This window comes from Myodes glareolus, chromosome 2 (assembly GCF_982192425.1).
Source record: "Myodes glareolus chromosome 2, mMyoGla1.1, whole genome shotgun sequence".
In the NCBI taxonomy this organism is placed as follows: Eukaryota; Metazoa; Chordata; class Mammalia; order Rodentia; family Cricetidae; genus Myodes; species Myodes glareolus.
In genome coordinates, this window is record NC_142027.1 from 65563330 (window position 1) to 65586304 (window position 22975).

General features: G+C 50.2%; 1 protein-coding gene and 1 long non-coding RNA gene across 2 annotated transcripts in view; one reads left to right on the forward strand and one right to left on the reverse strand.

Annotated features, from left to right (window-relative positions):
- Positions 1 to 22975, reverse strand: part of Sema5b (semaphorin 5B) — a 121326-nt gene that overhangs the window by 64941 nt on the left and 33410 nt on the right. The gene's annotated exons all lie outside the window — the stretch shown is intronic.
- Positions 14020 to 17356, forward strand: LOC125413060 (uncharacterized). The gene is made up of 4 exons (XR_007235813.3): positions 14020 to 14172; positions 15046 to 15154; positions 16702 to 16778; positions 17126 to 17356. It is a non-coding gene; the product is annotated as an uncharacterized LOC125413060 (long non-coding RNA).

The following is a 22975-nucleotide window of genomic DNA, read 5'->3' on the forward strand; positions in this document are numbered from 1 at the left end:
CCCACCAGCTCCCTACTGCTGACACCATCAAATCCAAATGCCCTGAATAGCAAGGCCCTTTCCATCTGGCACAAACCTGTCTCCTCATCTCCCTCTGTCCTTACCTCCCCATCACAAACAAACCTAGCTGTCTGACTAGAATGGCTCTCCTCCAATGAGAACCCCTGCCCTCCAAGGCTCCAACAGATGCCAGCCTCTCTCGGAATCTGGCTCCCTCTGCCAACAGGTGCAGCATGTGGCTTACCTGCTCCCAGCACAGGTGGGCAGCTCTTCTCAAAGCGTGGTACTAGCACCAGCAACATTTGCATTCCCTGGCAACTGTTTAAAATGCAAATTAGTCCCAGACCCAGACCTACTGCATCCGAACTCTGGAGGTAGGCTAGTAGAATCTGCCTCAACCAACCTCACCCTCATTTGGGGGATCACTGATAAAAGGTACTTATACCCCACAAGTGGCACTGAGTATACAGAGAGCAGCGGCAAGCTCAATCAGATCACCTGGGCAGCTGAAAAAAAATAAAGCTGCCCCAGCCTGACCTGCAGAGATTTGGATTTAATTGGTATGGGGAGGGAGTCATGCATACAAATTCATTTGCTTTTTGGTATTCCCTCCCCCTCCCTCTCTTCCTTCTAACATTATATTAGAAATATTTCTAAGCCCACAAAGCAGTTAAAAGATAGCAGAGTGAGTCCTGTACCGTCACCACCTAGATTCTATCATCAACATTTTGCTATGTTTCCTCTATCATATCTATCCATCATCCCTCTACCGTGCATTCATCCATTTCATTTTTTGATGCATTTCAAAGTAGGTTGCAGACATCATACACATCACACAAACATGTGAGTGATTTAAAAGCCCTCCAGGTGGTTACCCTGTGCAGCCAGGGCTGCTCTGATCCCAGCTGGGAAGCGCTGACAGCCTCCAAGCCTCAGCTCCTGCTGTGCACTGGGGAGGGAATGGGGATGAAGGTGATGGTGACGGTGATGATGCTCTGCCTCCCCATCCCTTCCACAAAAGGATGCAAGGAAACCGCGCGGGAGAAAACCTTTTGAAAAAGGCCACGAGTCAGGAAGCAAGCTCCGATTCCAGGCTACAGAGCAAGTGGACAGAGCTGTAACTGCCAGATAAAATTTAAATCATAGATAAATGACAAATTTTCAGTGGTGAGCATATTCCAAGTATTGAATGAAACACACTTAACTGAAATATTATTGCTTTCTGGAATCCATTCGTTCCTCTCTCTCTTCTCTTTATTTTTTTAATTTTACCTTTTTAATTTTGTATCCTTGACTGGCCTGGTACTCACAGTGATCCTCCTGTCTCTGCCTCCCAAGGGCTGGGGTTCAAAGCATGTACCACCACATCCAGCTAATTGGACATTCTATTTGTGCTTGCAAAGTCTGGTGACCCTAAAATTAAGTGTTATTCTGTGATAGGCAGTAGGTGTGAAACCCTCCACCCAGAGAACAGCCAGGGCTAGAAGACAGGGACCACTGCCTGGGTCAAGTAGCTTCTCACGTTCCAAGGATTTAAATGGTAAATCTCATCTAAACAAAATACCTTCACAGAAATACCCAAACACCCAGGCTTAACTGTGGCCCAGCCTAACATACATATAAAACTAACAATGACAATCATGTCTCAACATTAAGACCCCAAGGTTATCACTTGGTGTTGTGGGAGTAACTTCCGCTGCCTCAACCAATAGTCGCTAAAATACGAGCCCACAGTGCAGCGGGGAGCCACTTCCGCTCCGTCAGCCAATAGCTGCTGAAATACCAGCCCACTGGGGCGTGGTATATTTCTCTTTTAAAAAGAGAAGCATATCCGGAATAGGCCCTCTTGGTTCCGGCTCTTGGTTCCGGTGCTTGCTCCTGGCTCCTGCTCCCGGCTCCTGAGACTAGGCTCCCTTCCTGACGGTTTATGGTGTATGTAAGTTTTACCCCCCAAAATAAATAACCCCTTAAAACATAACTGGTGTGGGATTGATTCGCCGATAACTTGGGAGAACTCCTTAAAATGTAGACCCCCTTCCCCACCCCCACCCCACACCGATTCTGATGCCTCAGGTCTGGCAAAGAGCCCAGCAGCCAACACTCTCAGCATCACTCCAGATGGTTCCCATCCGAGGGCTCCATGGCCCCTCTTTGGGAGGTTGTGCGGTTGGCACTCACTAAAGGAACGCTGGAGGTAAGTGCGTAGGCAGGAAGGCATCTCCAGCCAGACTGTGTCCCTGGGGCTCCGAGTAATGGGGAACCAGCCCACAGTCTGGTCCCAGGTGAAGATCGGCAGATGAGGTTGCAGACAAACAGCAAGCAGAACTACAGGTGTCCCTAAAACCACCCCAAACCAGCCCTCAGGCAGTCTTCTGTGTGAGTCGGTGGGGTAGTAGCGTGGACGTGCTTGGCCTCACACACCGATGAGATCATGGCTTGGGAAGCCTCGTGCACTAGGCTGCTCCCGAAAAGAAGCGCTCACTCGGCTGGGGAAGGGAAGCCAGCTGAATGCACACAGGCCAGCTGGGGAGGCAGGGCACAGGGTTGTGGGGGCCTGCACCGCATCCCAAGCACCTTCAGAAAGGAAGAAAAATCGATCCTAGGCAGTAGAAGCCTGTCATGAAACAGCTTGATTTTTTAATGTATGGCTGTGGTCCATGGGTCAGAGTTATGTCACCCACCCCCTGGAAAAACAACAACGACAACAAAAATCTAACGGCTGCTTGGGTACCAAATGGGAATGGAAGGGGGCTGATTCAACCAGAAACTGGACCGCTGCTTAGGTCCCAGCACCAGCACTGTGAATAACCTGGAAAGACCAAAGGCGGAGGACAGAGGCATCAGCCAGGGATGGTGAGATCCCTGCCAAGCCCTGTCCAGGGCAGAGGTCAGAGCATGCTCCCTCCAGGGACATGTTCCCTTTAGCACCTGATGCAAGGTGAAGGGGCTCAAAAAATGTGTGCTCTGTTTACCCCAGTGAAGGGGAACAGTCAAGTAAGAAATGGTGGCAGGTGGCTCCTTCTTACAGCTTCTGGCACTTGCTGATGGACCCCCAGGTCTGGGATGCTCTGTAGCCACCCTCCCACGTAATCCCAAAAACTCCCTGGACTTTCTTCACCTAGTCCTGCCCAGCTCTTGCCCGGCCTTCATCAGCTTACACAGCAGCAGGGAAGGGGCTCCAGAGAGCAGGTGGTCAGAGGTAAAGAACTCTCTGCAAACAAAGGATTTTTTTTTTTTTGTTAGAGTGGTTAGAGTGGTTAGAGTGCTGGTTACTCTTCCAGAGGTCATGAGTTCAATCCCCAGCACCCACATGGTCTCTCAGGACTTTAACTTCAGTTCCAGGGGATCTGATGCCATCTTCCGATATTCAGGTGCACTGCACACACATGGTATACAGTCCATGCAGACAACTCCCCAACCTTGCAAAACAATAAAGAAAAGAAAGGAAAAAGGAAAGACAGGAAGGAAGGAAGGAAGGAAGGAAAAGAAAAGGAATCGTAGTAGATTGGGCTCCACAGCCTGAAGGATAGACAATGGGATAAAACAGATTAGAAGTTAGGGCAGGAAGAACTCATATCCCCAGGTCTTTGAAGAGCTATAAATTGAGGACAAAACAGAGACTCCTTATTACACTAATGACAAAGTAAGACAAGCCCACCAAGAAGAAATACCAGACCCAACCAGTTTCTTCTAATTGTCCTTTGACCTTCACATGTATTTTGTGGCAAGAGTGTTCCCTCCTATTGCTTTTTGTTTGTTTTGTTCATTTCTGTGAAGAAGGAAACAGTTTGGATCTCTGTGATTTCAAGGCCAGCCTGGTCTACAGAGTGAGTTCCAGGACAACCAGGGCTATGTAGAGAAACCCTGTCTTGACACGCACCCCTGCCCCTACCTCAAAGAAGAAGGAAATATTGAGCTAGTCTTTTGTGAATGGTGGAAGGGACTAGCAGGGTCTAGAAGGCTATGGGAATGACATCAAAGCCTCCCAAATGATGACATGTCAGTCGGCTGTATATGTGGTAGACATACAACCCTCCCCCAATAACAGTGCCAGCTTTGCAGGACCCTGCATATACGAGGTCACACAGTAGGGGGGGGGAATAAGTGAAGTCATAATCATGGCTAGGAGTCCAGAATGTCCCCCGAAAGCTCTGGCCTCACCCCCTGGATTTGTTAAACTGACCAGTCAGGTAGCCGGACTCTGTGAAACATGGTTCTTTTCAGGCTGTGTGTATAGCCTGTTCTTCCTGCAAGGGATTGCCTTTCTGGGGCAAGAGTGAACATTTTGATTCCATTCAGGAAGGACATATGAGGGGGATATCCCAACTGTGAATTCTGCTGCTGAAGCTGTGGCTGAGAGATTTGTGGCTTTGACCTCCTAATGCCTGCTTGCAATCAGTGCAAGGGGGAAGGGCAGTCCCAGAAGCAGACAAAAGGCAGCATTAGCACAAATGAAAGCAAGCGCTATTTACACAGCAGGTAGTTAACTTATATGGAACTTGTAACTCCCAGAGCTGGTATAAGCTAAATATAGGAATAAGTTCAGGGATGCTGTGGAAGTAGCCGGGGATGGTGGCCATGGTGGGCGGTCAGGGATGCTGGGCTGTGTGATGGGTGTCTGTGGCCCTGTTAGATGGAGCCTGTCAGGTGGATGTCCCGAGCTGTCTTTAATGGGGGCCAACTCTGCCCTGTTGCTCTGAAATTTTCTTCTTTTACATTTACAGCATGCACGAGTGTGGAGGTTGGAGGAAAGTCTTGGATCGATCCCAGCCTCCGACCTTATTTGAGAGAGAACCTCTGGGCTGTTTACAGCTGTCTATACCAGACTAGGGGGCTTGTGACTTTTTAGGGATTCTCCTGCCTCTGCCTCCCACACTGGGATTACTTGCTATTGAACCCAGTTTTACATGGGCTCTGGAATCTGAACTCAGGCCCTCATGTTTATCCAATGTGTCATGTCAGTGGTTCCCAGCCCATTTCCTCTTTAATGGCACGTGACTCATGACACAAAAGCCATCTCAAGTCCAAAGAGACTCGCTATGGTGTGGTCCTCAAGGCCTCTGGATGCTTTCTCAGATTTTGAATGTGTGGGATGATGGGCTAAACAGAGGAATCCACCTTCTCTGCATAGCTTCAAGGTAATGTCCATCATGCCCTCAAGCAGTGTTCCTCCCAGAAGCAGGACAATGGGTCAAATCACTGTTGTTTTTATTGTGGCAAAATATAAAGAGCACAAAAGCAACCATTTCACTCTCTTTTTCCGCAGTTCAGTGGCACTGAGCACACTCACAAAGCTGTGTTACTGTCACTGTCCTTCTCTAGAATTCTTTGCTTTTCTCGAGCTGACTCCCTATGCCTGTGAAACTGTAACTCCAGTCTCCACCTCCCCCGCTTCCGTGAAGCGCGCTGTTCTATTTCTGTCGTTGATTGTGTCTTCCGAGTACCACATTCCAGCGGGATCATGCAGTTGTGTCCTTTTGTACTATTTCACTTAGCATAAGGTCCTCGTGTTGGAGCTGGGGAGATGGCTCAGAGCTAAGAGCACTTCCTGCTTTTGTAGAGAACCCAAGTTTGGGGTCCCACCAGCACCTGGAAGCTCACAATCATCTGTAACTCCAGTTCCAGGGGATCCAATGCCCCCTTCTGGACTCTGTGAGCATTGCATGCACGTGGTGCACATCTATCCATCCAGGCAAAAACACATACATAAAAAAATAAAAATGAAGATTGGAGCGGGAGAGACACGACCCAGGGTTAAGGGCACTCACTGCTCTGCTAGAGGACCCAAGTTCAGTTCCTACCATCCACGTCAGGAAACTCACAACTGCCTGGAATTCTGGTTTCAGGAGCTCCAACATCCTCCTCTGATTTCTGTGGGCAACCACACATATGTGGCAAATACTCACATAGATATGCACACCTACACTCATAAAATTGAAAAGAAATGAATACATGCCTTTTTGAATGATTTACCCATGGAGCACGAGTCACCAAATTGTTGCTACTGTGGTTGTTACCACTGTGTCTTCAAGGCAAGGCTGACCTTGAATCTGCAGTTAGAATCTGCAGGTGTGAGCCACCAGACCTGACTGACCCTGAGAGTTAGATCCAAGCTAAGCTACCTCCTCCAGAGGAAGTTCCCACTATTCTCAGCTAACACCTGGACAGCCCACACCACAGACAGGCTGTGTCTGGAGGTTCTGGAGGCATCTGACTCAGAAGGAGACAGGAACACCTTGGCTGTCGCTCAACAGAGCTTGATCCAAACCGGGAGAGGCTCACAGCCAGGATGCTCTAGCAGTGTGTAGGGAAGGCTCCCGGGAGAGGAGGAGAGGACCCACTGGAAATCACAGAACCCTGGCCATAGCTAGAAGTCACATTGCAGAAGCCAGCAAGAGGCAAGTTTGAGTGGCAGCCAGGATTCAGTGTGGTATAAACAGATGGAGAAACTCAAGCCAGAAGCCTGGTCTCAGGCTTTGTCTTAGTGTGGCAGGTTACATCAGGAGCATGGCAGGAACGACAGGTGTGTGGGCAGGGACCCTTCTGCTGGGGCCTGGAGTGCATTTAATTCAGGAGATGCTGGGAGCCACGAGACACCCACCTTAGCGCAGACATCACAGTTCCTTTGAGTCACAGGTTTGGGGACACAGGTCGGGACCCCTTCCCCCATCCCAGGGCCAATACTGGTTAATCTCACATTTCTATGTCGCCTTTATCTCCTTCTCAGGGACTTCCTCTAAGGAGTACCCAGTCCTTGAGAGGCCTAAGAGCCTCCATCCCAGCACCCGTTCACAAAATCAGAAAACGTGAACCCTAAATAATTTATAAACATGTTAAATAAGCCCTGGCCCTTGGGGAGCTCACTGTTAATACTTCCCTCATTGAACATGAGCCTGAGCCAGACATCATTAGGAAGGAAAACCTCCTTCTCTCTCTCTTAAAAATCATGTCCTTTAAATGGTTTTGGATTATTTGGTGCTTTGAATCATTCTTGCCAGTGCTGCCTCCCATTACGGGGGCAATTAAGAATTGACTATGGTTAGCAAAAAGCATTCAACAGCCAACTTTTTACTTTTTTTTTTTTTTAAAGTGCCCCAGGCTTCTCCTTCCCTTTCCTGCTTCCCCTTTCTTGTTCCCTTGCAGCCCAGATCCCCCAGAGTCCTCCACCCCGGGTCTCCTGCCTATAAACACACTTGGGACCCCATGGAAACCACACTCTGAATGGAAAGAAAGCGGGGAGACCATTCACTATCTTCGTATTCCACTGCCCCATTTCCTCCAGGCACCTTGCCTGGTGTCTCTTGGGCCTGAGGCCAGACTGTGTTTGTTCGGCTGCCCTGGTCACCCGGGAATGGGGTGGGCTCGGATCCCAGGCCTGTCCACCAGCCGGTCATTCTCTCTGGAGAATCACTCTCTCTGAGAGTCTCAGGCAGGATTAAAGGCTTCGGGAGTGAGAGCATGCCTCCAACCACAGAAGGAGGAGATCCAGACCCAGGCAGGCTCAGGCTGGCCAGGCAGAGCTACTGCAGGATGAAGTGACCATGGGTCTCCATCTCCTACTCAATTACAGACCCCTCAGCTGCACAGCCAGCCTCATTCTTGGAAGGCAGCCCCTGGATGACCTCTTAGGGACCTTCCTTCATCTCTGACCCCTGGTAAAACCACACCTGGGTCATCTCAAGGATTTGGAGATTTCCCTTCATTTTTTTTTTCTTTCTGTCACTAAGTCACCAATTTCTAGTCCTTTTAAACCCTAGAAATTCCTTTAATGGTCTAACTTGAATCTTTTCTGTTGTGTGTGCTGTGGTGTGGCTGTTCTGAGCTGTGGACATGAAGTTTTGCCTCCTCTCTGTAATACCTGGTTAAGGTGAACAAACCAACCTGAAAAGACACACATGGAGGTCTAGCAACCTTGGGGCGGGAGAAGGTAGAGATAGGAGCCCAGAGAAACTTCTAGAACTAGCTGCCAGGATTCTCTTTTGACTTGACCTGTATATGGGTGAAAAGAGGCTAAGTTTGTGCATACTTCATTACCAAGGTGCCTACTTTGGATGGCTTTCTGTTTTGCTTTTAACAATATTTCAAAGCTTAAAAATGAAAAGAAAAATTAAATCCAAGCTTTAGCAGCATCCACTCACCCATATTTTCTCTATGGTCCCTTCTCCTTGGGGTGAACAACCTCACTCCTTTGTGTCCCTTGTAAGGCTCTGAACCCTGCCGTGTCTGGCTGGCCAAAGCCTGTTGTCATGGTCCCTGCTCAAGGTAACTTTTTAGACTACTTTTTAGGTACATCAGGAGCACATGGAAGGACAGGGAGCTGGGGCTTCCGTGAGCTTCCAGAACAACAGCTTGCAAGTTTGTGCTGTGCTTGGTGTGGAGGATTGTGGGGTTCGGCTTGACGATGTGGACTGTCACGGCAATGTCAGCAAAATAAGGGGGCTGAGGCTCCTGAAGTTACCCAGACCACAATGGAGTCAGACAGGAGCTGTTGCCAGCCATTCCCTCAGCCTAACACTAGTAACTGCACAATAGATTTCTCCCTTGGCTTCCTTGCCTGCTGCAGAGGCAAGGAAGAGAAGCAGCAGGGAGAGGGGGAAGGACAGAAAAGGAGGGAAGGTCGCCCCCAGTTTGGCTTTGGTAGGAAATTAACTCATCAGCTTCACACTCTGTTGTGTAGAGCAGCAAATAAGCAGCAGGCAGGGCTGATGAAGGCCACCCTCTCCCTCCTACAGGCACCACCAGAGGAATTTTCTCTGTTACTGACTCTCCCTAGTGGACCTGTAAACCCATTCCAAACCCTGGGCCAATCCCCAGGGTTTGGGGCTGCAGCACCCCCATGTCCCCATGTGCTCAACCTCCCTGTCTTGGTAGCTATTGAAGGCAAAGTGCTTGGGAGTCCCCAGGACTCACACTGTGGCTGGGAGGGGTGGAGTCCTTGTGAGAAGGGCCTCCTAGGCCATTATTTCCTCTTCTTTGTCAATCAGAAGCTGCTGACCTAAGGATCTCCTGGTGTCTGTCCAGGGTTGGTTTGGGCCCAGGGCTAGGCCTCTGTTTTCTAGCCTCTGGAGCCCTTGGGCATCTCTCCTGCAGCAGGAACCCATAGTGGGATTCCAGGCACAGGCACATGTCTTTCTTCAAGAATAACGACAAGGGAAGCCACTGAGGAGGAGAGCACAAAGTAGATTTTATTCTAAATTTGCCCAGCACGGGATTCCCCCAGGGACAAGGATGAAAATGTGAAGGAAGCTTAGGAAAAATACAGAAGGGGGGAAAAATAAATTATTTTCTCTTCTGTTTGGTCCCCAAGACTTCTTTGAATTATATGATTTCAATTACAATTCTGGATCCTAAAACTTTTTTAGAATGAACGCACTGCTTAGAATAGGGTGTTTTAATGAGCCCAAACTCTTTTTAAAAAACATGCCGCAGGATTTAAAAGCAGACAGGCTCCATCAATCTTCCTGTGTGTGCGTGAGGATGCAACTTGTTTGACATTCCTTTCTAAACGACCTACAGAACAAAATCGATTGTTCCCGAGAATCATAGTACATTTCCACTCATAAGTATAGAAGAAAATAAAGTGATTACTTCAATGGAAAAAAATGGGAAAGTTTTGTCCTCAGCCATTGAAGTCATTGTGAAAGTACTGCACCAGGGAATGAAGATCATTGGAGAGGGAGGAGGGGGGTGCTTACAACACTTGGAGATCACCCTCCAAGTCCCCAGGTGCCTAGCATTGCAAAGCTGCTGACAGTGGTTTGGACCCCAGGAAGGGGGCCAATCCCCTCCCGATGTGGTCACACGACTCTAAAGTTCCATTTTGTCTCCTCAGACCCCTGCTACATGTGAAAGACACGGGCTCACATTTGGAAAAACATGCTACAAATCAAGGAATAAATTAACATGTGAAAAGAAAGGGAAGCTTGCACTGGGGTAGGCAACTCTTCAGTCTTCAGGACAAAAAAAGAAGCGACGAGTACAGGTGAAGGCTGAGGGAATGAATGTGATTAGCTGACGTTCTAGTGAGCAAATTGTATGCACTGCAGTCGGAAGGTTTCCCCCACTTCCCACAATTCCCGGGCTGGCAACAAGGACTTGTCTGTCTTCACCAGAAGACGTAAGGCTGTCTTTTGTCCTACACCAGAGAGTGCTGCTGACGGATTTTTCTCTTTAAGGTTTTGCCCACTACTCACAAACTGTCAGAAGGGAGCGAGGGACCCGCCACACTTTGGAAGGGACAGGTGCTCTCGGAATTACTAACGGAGCAACCTGTAGCGCGCAGTTTGACTCATCCAACAACTATGACTCCAGGTTTAAAATCAATGATATTCACCCACTTTCATGTTTCAAAAACATAGGGATCCCCGCGCTTGTGAAAGTTCCCCAGGCCAGAGTCTCACACATATTTTCATTTTTTTCCTAATATATAAAAACAAAAAACATATGCTTCCTTTCACGCATGAACCAGAGAATGTTTAAATCCAATGTAAGCCCCTTCTGGTGTCCCCAGATAAGGTATAAAGGTCACTGGAGCTGAGGTGAGCTTGAGAGGGGTATATAGAGGGTGGGAGTGAGTCTCTCTCCTCCCATGTTGAAGGCGAGCGCGCGTGTACACACACACACACACACACACACACACACACACACACACACACTCACACACGGCATCCACTCAGCCAGGAAAATCTCTCAGCTGAAGTTAACCCTATAACCCTGCATTCGCTCCACCCTCTTCAAAAGCGGTTTGACATTCTTTCCCAAACTTTGATGCACTTCCCATGAGAATGGGAACGTTCCTGCATAAACATGAGTCTGGGAGGGCAGCGAGGGAGCAGGCCAGGCCTCAAGGAGCTGAGTGGGTGGGAGACGTGGACAAGAAGAGCACAGTGGGGGAAGGGCAGGGAGGCTGTTTTCTCACACTGCATTTCTTCCAGGCTCCTTGGAGACCGCACAGAGGCCCAGAGAGGTCTCCATTGGGGCCCAGGCCCTCGCAGAAGCAGCAGAAAAGGAATAGGGAGCTTGATCTTATAGAGCCAGCTGGGGCTGGCGTTTCACGACCTGCGGGAGACTGAGGCCCTCCACCTAACACGGGAAGAAAGAGACTGAAGACTCAGGAAGGGGAAGCCTTGGGGGGTGGGCAGTAGGAGAGAGGAGCCCTTCTAAACCTGAAATCACAAACCAGCTCCTCCTCCTGGATGCCTGTTCTCAGGGGATGCAACAAATGTTCTGTTTCTTTTGGTGTCTTTGCAGAATTCAGCCACACTGGCTTGAGTGCACCGTGTTTGAATGGTTGCAGGGGGCCAGACAGGATTCTTAGCCTGTTATCAGCGCCCCAGAGAGTAGGATTTGAGGATCTGCAAGAGGTCTCCTCCCTGCAAACCTGCTATTCGGATTGCTTGGATTAACTCAGCGATGGGCTAAATGCCAGCAGCGGGAGAAAGATGTTAGGGCATTCTGTCCCTCTGGGAACCCAGGTGAGGCAGTAGAAAATCCCTGCCCAGCTCTTACCACAGGCACTGAAAGGGCAGGAGTGTTTATGCTACAGCATCCTGGGAGGCTACACACTTCTCAGGGGGCTGCAAGCGCTGGATACTCCCAATTGCTCATTTGGTTGCACGTGTGGGCGGGGGGGGGGGCACCTCAGCAGCCTCCTCTAGAAAAAGACTGAGAGGGACATAAACTAGCCCTGGAAAAGCTCCCAGCCAAGATTAACCCTTGTATCTGCTCCGCTCTCTGCAAAAGCCCTTAGACATTCTTCCCCAAACTTCCCCAAACACTGCCCATGAGAATGGGAAAGGTCCTATGGAAAACAAGAGGTTGGGAGGCCATCTAGGGAGCAGGCCAGACCTCGAGGAGCTGAGTGGGTGAGACACATGAGCAAGAAGAGCATGGTGGGTTTTTTGAGAGCATATGAGAATTTAATGGCTCCCTTAAGATACCTGTCAGGGGTCTAGGATGTAGTCACAGGACTTCTGCGACTCATCAGAGTTGCAAGCTGGAAGAGGATGAGAGGAAGAGTGGAACTAAAATCATGGGGGACCCCAGAGGGGACCAAGAAGTCGAACCCCAGCTGTGTCTGCATCACCAGAGAGACATGACAGCCTGCTTGCTAGACCTGAGCCCAGATATCTATCTGTTTGTCTACCTGTTTGTCTACTTGTCTATCTATCTATCTATCTATCTATCTATCTATCTATCTATCTATCTATCTATCTATCTATCTATCTATCTGTCATCTATCTATCTATCTATCTTTATGAGCTAGGATTTTGCTCTAGGGTAGCGTCTAACTTGGGGCAATCCTCCTGTCTCAGCCTCCCGAGGGCTAAGAATACAGGCAGGTACTCCCATTCCTACTTTGACCCCTGAACTCTCTAACAAATCCCTCCATGCTGCTGCTGCAGTTCCAGGGTCCTCGCTGTGGGATCAGCCGCTCTAGAAAACTCCTCATTTTCTATACAAAGAAGCCGAAGCAATGGGGCTCTGATGGCAGACCCTGGCCCTGGTAGCCTCCTCCCCTGGGACAGCGTGGCTCCCAGCTCTAGCATGAAACCCCAGTGTCGGGTGAACTAAGAGGCAAGGACCCACTGGAGGGTCCCAGAGGACACCGAGGAGAGGTCTGCCCTAAAGTGAAGCAGTAGAAGAGAGTAGAAGATGAGGGGAAGTTAGCGGATTATGGAAAGCAATTAACCCAGAGTAAACAATCAGGGCAGTGGGGCAGAGATTAGCAAGCCTCCATAGGACTTGGTAGCCAGGGGCAATGTGGCTTCCAGCTGGGACTTGACTTCCAGCATCTGTTATCTGCTGCAGGCCTTGGGGGTAGGACCCAGAGAGCTCTGTTTGGAAGAAAGCCAGAAAACCAATTTATCTCATATCTGGATTTGTGATGTAAGGTCGCGTGCCCACATTACCCCCACCCCCACTCCTGCCTGCCTCCCCGCTCTCTTTGTCTTCAGTGCCCATGAGCTACAGGAAGTTGAAGACAGCATCACCCCAGCATAGGACTAGTAAGCACGGACTGCAAATTGAAGAAAGAAATGAATTCAGCAACGAACACAGACTCCTGTCCCCCAGGTAACAGACCTTCCTGCCAGTACCTCCTATGAGGAACTGCACCTAAGCAAGCTTTCCACCTAAGACCTCCTGGCTAGGAAAGACAGCAGGCCTCTATTGAGTGGCATAGCATGGGCCCAAATCCCCCGGCCCCATGTTGCCCTCACCCTAATCAAGGAAGAAACCCTTTGGCATCTGACCAGAACACCTGCTGACTGCCTGCTTCATGGTTCCTCAGTCCCATCTAGTTTCAGATGGAAGGCTTCATTTCCCTGCTGCTTCCCAGAAGCCACGCAGACCAGGAAGGCCTTGGAGTTTTGGATCTGTTACTGGTGTCATCTAAACTCAGTGTAGAAGGATCACACAGGGCTGCACTGTGCCTGCAGAGGCATTGTCCTCACTTGGAACCTGGGCGGGCTCTAGACTGGCCTAACAGGAGTTCTGAGTGTACTTCCTGTGTCTGCTCTCTGTGGGAGCACTCTGGGCCTCTGGGCCTCAAGGAAACCTCTTGATCCTTGGATCACTCTGAGCAAGTCTTATGCCAGTCCAAGGAGTTACCAAGAGCAGCTCCAAAGCACTCAAAGCCCCAGTGGAGGCCAGCTCTGTCCCCGGGACAGGGGTTTGTAAACCACGGTGCACCCTCACCCTAAAAGCTGAAAGCTGAGACCAACGGAGCTGTATATGGCCCTAAAGCTGCCCATCTGGTGAGATTGCCCTCCCTGTTCCCATTCCCCTCAAGCTGTCTGGAGAAAATCAGCTCACTGAGGGAGAAAGAAAACCAGAGAAAGGGGAGAGGCCCTGAAATAACTGCTGCGGGGGATAGACCCCGTGAAGTTGGGCACAGGCCATGCGGACCTGAGCTGTCTGTCTGGACAGTATGCTGTGCTCGGCAGGGTTGCCTAGACTCCAGAAGCACTGTCCCGTCACTTCCGGTTCCGGTTCTTTAGCAGCTGTTTGTTTAGGACTCTAACCCGCCAGAATCAGGCATCCTCGCAATCAACTGTGCCCAAGTGGATCCCATGGGCACCGAGAAGCCCAGCAGGCTGATTAGCAGATGATTTGTTCCTCTGTGGCACCTGAAGCACCTCTCAGCCCCATTCCACAAATCAGAGCCTGGCTGTAAGTTTCCTGCAATCGGGGACTGTCTGTAATTCCTTCCTCTGTGCTGATGTGTCAGCTCTGGAGACACATTTGAGCGCAGTGGATGGAAAGCGGGAAAAAGGGAGGCACTTACCTTCCAAATAAGAAAAGGGCACCCGTGAGCCACCTATCCTTCCTGCCTCTCAAATGCACTACCAAATAAGAAAAAAAAATCCAAGTTCTTCACAGTGAGTTCGAGTTGTGCATGCACACATGTGTGTACACGTGCCACGCTGCTCCCTGTGCCTTGGATTACAGCATCTGAAATAGTTGTGCATACACACATGCGTGCATATGTACTACACTGCTCCCTGTGCCTTGGATTACAGTATCTGAGCATCTCCTCTGTGGAGTCCTCCTGGAGAGTCAAGAGGTTGCTTGGCCTTTGCTTATGCTTCCTCAGAGTATTTTGTATGAAAGGGTGACACAATCCGAGGAAGGCACAGAAACCCCTTGATTGATGACTGTCATTGTCTCAGCCTCCTTCTCTTTTCTCTTTCTTATTCCTCTTCCTCTTTTTATCTGTTTGCCGTTATTTTGAGGCAAGGTCTCATGTAGCCAGTGCTAGTCTTGAACTTGCTATGTAGCCAGTGCTAGCCTTGAACTCCCAACTCTACCTCCACATGCTGGTATGACAGGCATGTGCCTCCAGCCCTGGTCCAATTGGTACTTCTTCATTGTGCATAAGAGGATGTTTGGCTCATTCAGCCAGCTGTGCACACAGAGCTCCACACCATTTACACAGCTCTGTACCTGTCCTGGCCTTGGTGACACTTTGGTTTCCGGAAGTGACAGGCAGGGATAGAGGTAGCCTTGAGATGGGCTGTCCTTGACAGACTTCACACTTCCTAGGAGGAGACTCCCAGCCAGCACCTGAAGCCACTCCTCCACATTTCCACTGGGAAGTCTGCAGCCTAGTGACCACGGGAAAGACCAGAAATAACTCTTCAGCCTAGAATGGGTAAGATAATAAACAAGATCCCCCCGCAAGCCCAGAGCACCGGTGTCACAGATACCATGCTTCACCTGTCTCTGATAAACCCAGTGTCATGAGGGCCAAGGAGATATAAAGATCCAGGGGGAATAGATGCCCAGTAGCAGGGTAAGTGTAGACCCACCATTCCCCTCTAGGGGTACTTTTGCCTTAGGAGGTCCTCTGGCAATGTCTAGAGTCAATTTGGTTGCCACAAATCAAAATGCTACTGGTATCTAGCAGACAGAGGCAGGGGATGCTGCTAGATCCCCTACAAGGCACAGGATGTCCTCTTCCGTTGAGAACCACCCATCCCCAATTACAGCAGTGGTTTTGAGAAACCCTTCCCACAAAATAGTGTCCCTACCATCAGTGTTGAGCGGCAAGGAAAGGGTCCTCCAAGGAGTCAGAATCGTGGTCCTCCAGTCTTGCCTCATATTTTCGGACAGGGTGATTGAGATTTATTGAGAACAGGGTCAAGGTATACTTCAGCTTTGACCCCTCAACAACACTCTGGAAAGTTGGAGATGTTCCCGGCGGGACCTCGAGGTTATCTTGTCCAAAACACTCATCATATGAAACTGCTAGCGAGACGCGCAAAGCCCTCACAGTCTCCAGACAAGACAGGGTCAGAGGTACACACAGAAAGCTAGACAGCCTGCCCTTCTAGCACCATGAAGGCGAAAGACAGGAGAGCCCACGGAAGGATGCAGGAAGCTAAACTCACTCAGCATAGCAACCTTGCGACCTCTCTCTAGAGGAAACCCAACCTGGAAACAGCAATCCCACCAAAAGGCACAGCTATAAAAGGGGTCCCCAAGTCCCAAAGCTGTAGCACTCCCAGCTATATTTTGTCTTATTTTATACACATTCCAGATGGGATTTGTCATTGTTAGGAAAAAAAAAAAAACAAAACGATGATTCTGATGGCTGTCCCTGCCGCCTGAGGGGCAGGGACCCCTGAGGAAGTGACCAGGAGGGCAGAATCCTTCTCCGGTGGTGACGTCACAGTGGAGGGTAGAGAACCACAGCCTGGGAAAGTGCTAAATCTCATGCAGCCCTCCAGACCTTCAGCCAGCATCGTCTTGTTGGAAAAGACCCACATTGGCTCTGAAACCTGAAGTCCCTGTGAGAGCAGGCACGTTGGCACAGCCATCCCTCCATGCACTTTTATTTGCATGTAGTCATTTTATTTACATGTAGTTAGCTACATGTGTGAGTGTTCGTTCTGCCTTCATATATGTATGTGCACCACATGCCTGCCTGGTCCATGTGGAACTGGAGCTACTGACAGTTATGAGTTTCCATGTAGGTGCTGAGACGTGAACCCAGGTCCTCTAGGAAAGCAGTCAAGTGTCCTTAACCACTGAGCCATCTTCCCAGCCCCTCCCACACACTCTTAAGATGTGTTTTTATGCAACCAGGAGAGAGAGAAGCGTAAGAAACTTCTTCCGGATCCTTACTCCTAGGATAACTATTGCAGACCCCACCTCCAGCATCCTACCTCCTCACCCCATGTGGACTCTCCTCCCTAGGTTTCCCCTCTGCAGACAGCACAAAGCCAAGGCACGATGAAGTCTCCGATGCCTCAGAACTTCTCTGTGTGATTCAGGTGGGCACAGCCAGCAAAGGTAGAAAGGGACATCCATGCCAGTACAGCTGAGCAGCTTAGACGTGGTGTGGGGAATAGAGATGGCAGGCAGGAGATGATCTCCTGGCACGACAGCCTGGATGGTCACCCACCCACCCCCAGAAGCAGAGCTCAGAATCCAGCTCAGGCCTAGAGGCAGAGCAGGGTTGTGACCACGTAGGCCCCCAGGTCCCAGAGAGCAGTAGTTGAGGGACCACAGCTTCAGGGCCTGCCAATGTGCCTCAGCCCAGGGGAGCTAGGATGGGTCTGCCGATCAGAGGGAAAACATTTGCCTGTAAAACTCGATCCTGGTTGTTGTACTCAAGTAGGATCAGCAAGAAAACATCTCCATTCGGCCTGGCAGCTCTGGGTGGATGAGTCCAGCCCTAGGAAAAGCAAGGCACAGCTCTGGAGCCAGGCCTAAACAGCTCCAATTGTCTCTCCACCGCCCGGCCTTGCTCCTAGCACTAGACAAAAGTGCTGCAAGCAGCTCTCAAATCTCAATGGTGGGACACCAATCACCAGCTCCTGGACTGTCCTCCCAGCTGGCTGGGCCCAGGGCCACTGCACCAAGAGTTGGCCTCCTCTCTGGAGTTTCCTCAAAGGCAGCCCAGGGGTAATTAAAGATGATTTATTCTCTCAGATTGGTTAGTTCATTCCAGAAAAGATTGCAGTTTTCCCTGCACAAGGAAGCAGTGGTAGGATACACAGGCAGAGAGTGTGACCTAGGGCTGTGAGTTTGTCTCTGTGTGTATGTGTGTGTGTGTGTGTGTGAGAGAGAGAGAGAGAGAGAGAGAGAAAGAGAGAGAGAGAGAGAGAAAGAGAGAGAGAGAGAGTTTGTCTCTGTGTGTGTTTGTCTGTGTCTGTGTGTATGAGTTCATGTGTTTGTGTGTGTACATGTCTGTCTGCCTATGTGTGTGAGTCTGTCTATGTCTACTTGTATGTATGTTTGTATGTATCCATGTGTGTTAGTTTGTCTGTGTGTCTATGTCTGTCTGTCTGTCTGTCTGTCTCTGTGCGTCTGTGTTTGTCTGTGTGTCTGTGTGTATCTGTGTACATATGTGTGTGCATCTGTGTGTGTCTCTCTGTGTGTATCTGTGTGTGTCTGTGAGTTTATGTGTACGTCTGCATGTGAGTTTGAGTGTGTGTATGTGTGTCTGTGTGTATGTGTCTCTCTGTGTGACTCTGTATATGTCTGTCTGTGTGTATGCCTCTGTGTGTGTGTGTGTGTGTGTCTGAATCGGTGTGTATGCCTGTGTGTGTCTGTGCCTGTGTGTGTGCATCTGTATGTGTCTGTGTCTGTGTGTGTGCTAGAGAAGAGGATGAGAAGCAGAGTGTGTCTGTGGTCTCACTCTAATCTCCCCAGTCTTCTCTCCTGCCTTTGAGCCCAGCAAACAGCTCCCTTAGACACCAGGTTCCATAACAAGCAGACAATGCTCTGCCTCCTCTGCCTCCTGGGAAAGATGGGCGACAAAGCCACTGGTCTGCTCCTGTCTCCCCCACAGCAGATGCTTCCAGATATTCTCAGGGAAAACCTTCGGAAGAAGCCACAGTTCTGGGAAACTAGAAGCTTGGACCCTCCTTGCTCCAGTCCAGTGCTTTCCTGTTTGCACTTTATACATGCTGCCCCTTGCCCTGTGCCCATTCTGGGGAAATCCAGAACGTTTCAATACCTGCTCCCACCCAGAGCCATCGGCCTCTTCTCTAGCTGCTGAGAGTCCTGGGCCAGAGGAGGAGCAGAGCCTACGGCTTCCTTCTCTACTACCTTACCTGGCTCCAGACCCTGATGACCCTAGGAAAAAGTGAATGGGACTTCAACTGTGCACACAATGCCTGCTGAAAGAGGCAGTCCTGGAGAAAGCCAATGGGGGAAATGCTATGCAGCCCTTGCATTCGCCCTCTCCTGTGAGAATGGCCACCTTCTTATCTTGGCTAGCACGGAAAAGCTCAGAATTCCATCTGTGTCTCTAACATCCTGCTCCTTGGAAAATGACTGTGGCTTGCCTCCGTACTTAGTCCCTCTTGGCCTGGAAACCAGCAACAGGCTCCTGCCTATCTTTCATCTATCTCCCCTCCCCCTCCCACACCCCATGCTTGGTTTATGTTGCCGGATTTGTAGGGAGAAATGGGTAAGGTGGTAACAATGGAGTGACATCTTCGATTTTGGCATGAGTGTCCTAGGACAGATCACCACCATCATCAGTGTCAGCCAGGGTCTAAAGGTCACAAGCTAGACCAGGCAGCTCAGTACAGGAGCTGCCTATGCTCACCAGCTAGGCGGAGCTAGCACTGTATGCACTCTGCATGTCCTTGAATAGGAGCTGAGTCTCTGTTAGTTTTGCTGTATGAAGACTGGGAATCTGTCCTAGTTTGCTTGTTGCTATGGCAAAGACCAGGACCAAAAGCAACTTTGTGGGGGGAGGGGTCAGAGGGAGGAGAGGAAGGGCTTACAGTTCATCATGAAGGGAAGTCGGAGCAGGGACTTGAACCTGGATTCAGGCGCTGATGCAGAGGACATGGAAGAGCGGTGCTTACTGCCTTGCTCCCTATGGCTTGCTCAGTTTGATTTTTTTTAATACAACTCAAAACTACTTGCCTAGGGATGGCACCACCCACAGTAGACTGGGCCCTCCCACACATTAAATGCCCCAAGGCTTTGACTACTGGCCAATCTGGTGAAGGCATTTTTTTTTTCAATTAAGGTTTCCTCTTTCCAGATAACCCAGTTTGTGTCAAGTAAACAGAAAGCTAACTGCATAGATTCTTAAGCATCTAGTTTGTCGGATGAGCTAACGGGATGCAAGAGTCAAGGTGCCACCTACCCAGCAGATCTGGCCTCAGACAACGCTGAAGCCCATATGCGACTAGACTGTGGGAAGGAGGCCTCCAGGAAGGCCACCAGCAGAAAGGGTAGTGAGGTTGTAGATGCAGCTCGGATGGTAGAGAAGCTGCCTAGCACACACGAAGCCCTGGGCTTAACTCCCCAGCACCACATGAGACCAGGCATGGTGTTACCTGTCTGCAATCCCAGCTTGGGAACTGGGGAGGTAGGAGGATCAGGAAGTTCAAAATCATCCTTAGCTAATAGGATAATCTAATAATAAGCTAATAATAATAATAATCTCCCCTGAGCTACATGTAAGACTCTCTTAAACAAACAAACACGTAAAGACCCAGCTCTAGAAAGTCCCGGTAGTTAAAGTAAGCAAAGTCACTTTTATACATCCAGTGAGAGAAGAGACCAAAGCGGAAGATAAAACTGGGCAGGTGAAGCTGGGAAAGAGAACCGGGGGACTTGGGGGTTCTGTGAGCAGGGGAATGGAGTTCTGAGGTGGAGGGAGCCCCTTACCCTAAGACACATTAGTCTGGATTTTTCTGGAACAGACCAGGTGTCAAGAGGGCAGCTGAAGCAGCATATACAACCAGAACCAACATAGACAGACCATGACTTCAAGAGACCAGAGCTTCTGAGACCAAAATGGAGGAAAGGAAAGAGCTTGTATTCCACAAGAAACTCTCTGGAACCCCAAAGGTCCTGGGAGAGAAGAGCAGCCGCTGTCTGAGCGCCTGGGCATAGAGGTGGGCCCTGGGCAGGTGACTACAGAGGCTTACGTCAAACCTGGGGTACATGTGCTCCATCTTGAAGCTTCTCCCAAAGAGGTAAGACTGAAACAGTGTGGCAGCATGCCTGAGATGGGGAAAAGGGGTGGACCACGAGCAAGAGGCAGCCAGTTATGGGAAGATGGTGCTGGGGAGCCAGGAAGCAGAGTTCTAGTTCCCACACTGCCAATGACTGGTTGGCTTGCTCCCTCTTTGAAATGAGGAGATCAGATGTGTAGACTTCAGTTCTTCTTCCCAGCAGTAGTGGAATGCAGTGAGAGACCACAGTCCTGGCCCTCTCTCATGCCAGACTTTCAAACCCCAGGGGGTGACAGGCAGACACAGCCTTCCATGGGGATCACAAAGGGTCTCCAGGTAGGCAGCAGCTCCATGTCTGTTTGCAGTTCCTCCTGGGACAGCAGGTCTCATAGCAAGGGCTGCTGAAGGAGGGAGCAGGCCTCAATGGGTTTAGCAGGCCGGAGGGAGGCCAGCCAGGCCCTGAGCTCCAGGGTGACAAATGTACTACACAGAGAGGCCAGATGGATGCCCCCGCCTTTGGCACTGAGGCTCCTCCAAGAAACACTGGGCTGCTTTTCATGGCCCGGATGGCTGCAGGCTCCGTCTCTCCCCAGCTCAGCCAAATCATAAATCTAGTCTGCCAGGGGAGTCGGCTGCCCTGACCCCAGCCCTGTGCCTCCCCACCTTGGCCTTGCCTCATGCCAAGAAGGGATGTAGGGGCTAGTGGCACACGGAAGGACTGGGAGGCCAGACCTGTCTGGACAAGGGGCCTGTCTAGGCTTTCCAGAATGTTCTTCGCCCAGATTTCTCTCCTTTTCCTTCTTCCCTTGGTCTGAGATTCTGTTATGGGTTTTACAACAGCCCCCGTGGGACCTTGACTGGACTCGGCATCACTGAGGAAAACACTTCTTGTGTGTCTGTCAGAGTGTTTCTAGAAAGGTTCCACAAACCAGGGTAGACTAACCCTGGATATGGATGGCATCGTCCCATGACGTGGACTGAACAAAAAAGAGAGAGTGAGCGAGGCACCAGCATTCTTCTCTCTCTCTCTCTCTTTCTCTCTCTCTTTCTCTGGATGCTGACTGCAGTTGCCATGTGACCAGTTGCCTCAAACTCCTGCTGCCATGATGTCCCCCACTATGGTGGTCTGTACCCTCAAACTGGGAGCCAAACAAACCCTTCCTTGCTTGAGTCATGTTCATCAGGTGTTTTGTCACGGTATGAACATGGCTAACACCCTCCCCCAGCCTCTTACACCAGCTTTCTCAATCATCCAAATGTTTTAGGTCTGACAGGCACTGAGAAATTCTCCAGGAAACAAAAGCCCAAATGTGATGGTTGGTTTTACTGTCAAGCAACTTAGAATTGCCTGAATAGGAAGCCTCCCTTCCCTCTGGATAGTCCCTGCTGCTGCTGGCTCCTCCAGTCACATCCGAGGCAGCATTCCCACCTTCCAGTGTGGACTAAGGAACAGCGGCTCTCCAGGAGCCTCTAGGCTTCCGGCACCAGACTGGGATCCCTGAGACACCAGCCTTGTGGATGAAGCCGCAGCAACCACAGGGTTCTAAGCCACTCAGGCATGAGGCAACTGTTGGTACTATCTTGACATCAGCTGATTTAAGAATTCTTTTAAGATACATTTTCATTCTATGTGTCTGTTCTTCTAGAGCCCTCCAATACACCAAGACCGCTCTTTGACTGATGTGTGCCCGTAGGAGGGGATCTGAGTGGCATCCGGCCTTCCTGGCTCTATGCTTGCCTGGTAAAGCCTCCTCAGCCAGAGAGGTAGAAGTGGGCGTCAGAGGCGGGCCCCGAATCATTGACTCTTGGAGGGCAGGCAAAAGCCTCACCAAGGGAGGGTTTCGTTTCTTTTCCTCGTCTACCCTCAGGTCATTCATTCCCTACTCCAAACTCTTCCTTTGTTTACCCTGGCAGGAAAAGTAGCATTTACCCTCTAACAAGTCCCAGCCCCTTTTAAAGTCCCTATATACCTATATGGCATCCCATTGTTCCCAGCTTCACCACATGGAGGTTAGCTTCTACATTTTCAGGTGTAGAAGCCAGGGTCCCTAGGTCCTAAGTGGACGAAGGTCACAGCCAGGTGACTGCCTGGGTAAGACCAGGGGCATCATGGCTTCTCACTTCCTGCTGGACTCTTCCCTTTATCTCCTAGCTCCTCTCTGTCTACATCCTTCCCCCACTGACTTTCTGGGCAGCTTTGCCCCCATCTCCACCAATGGTGTCCTCCAGACCCACTTGAGGTCAGAGCTGATGGAGCCTCGGATCACCTCACCTTGCTCTCTGCAGTACAGGTGAGGAGTCTGGAGCCACATGATCTGGCCAGTCCCCAGGCTTTTTCCCTCTCCGCTTCCAGAGTGGTTGTGGGAGGCCCAGAGGGGTAATGGATTTCTTAAGCCAGCCTGATTTTATTACTTGAAGCATTTCTAGGGCAGGACCCAGACAAATGCTCTCTCCTCCCTCCCTCCCTCTGCAGCAAAGAGACTGCATTTCTGCATAATGCTTATGCCCCATTTCCCAGAGAAGGTCTCTGCAGCCAAAGT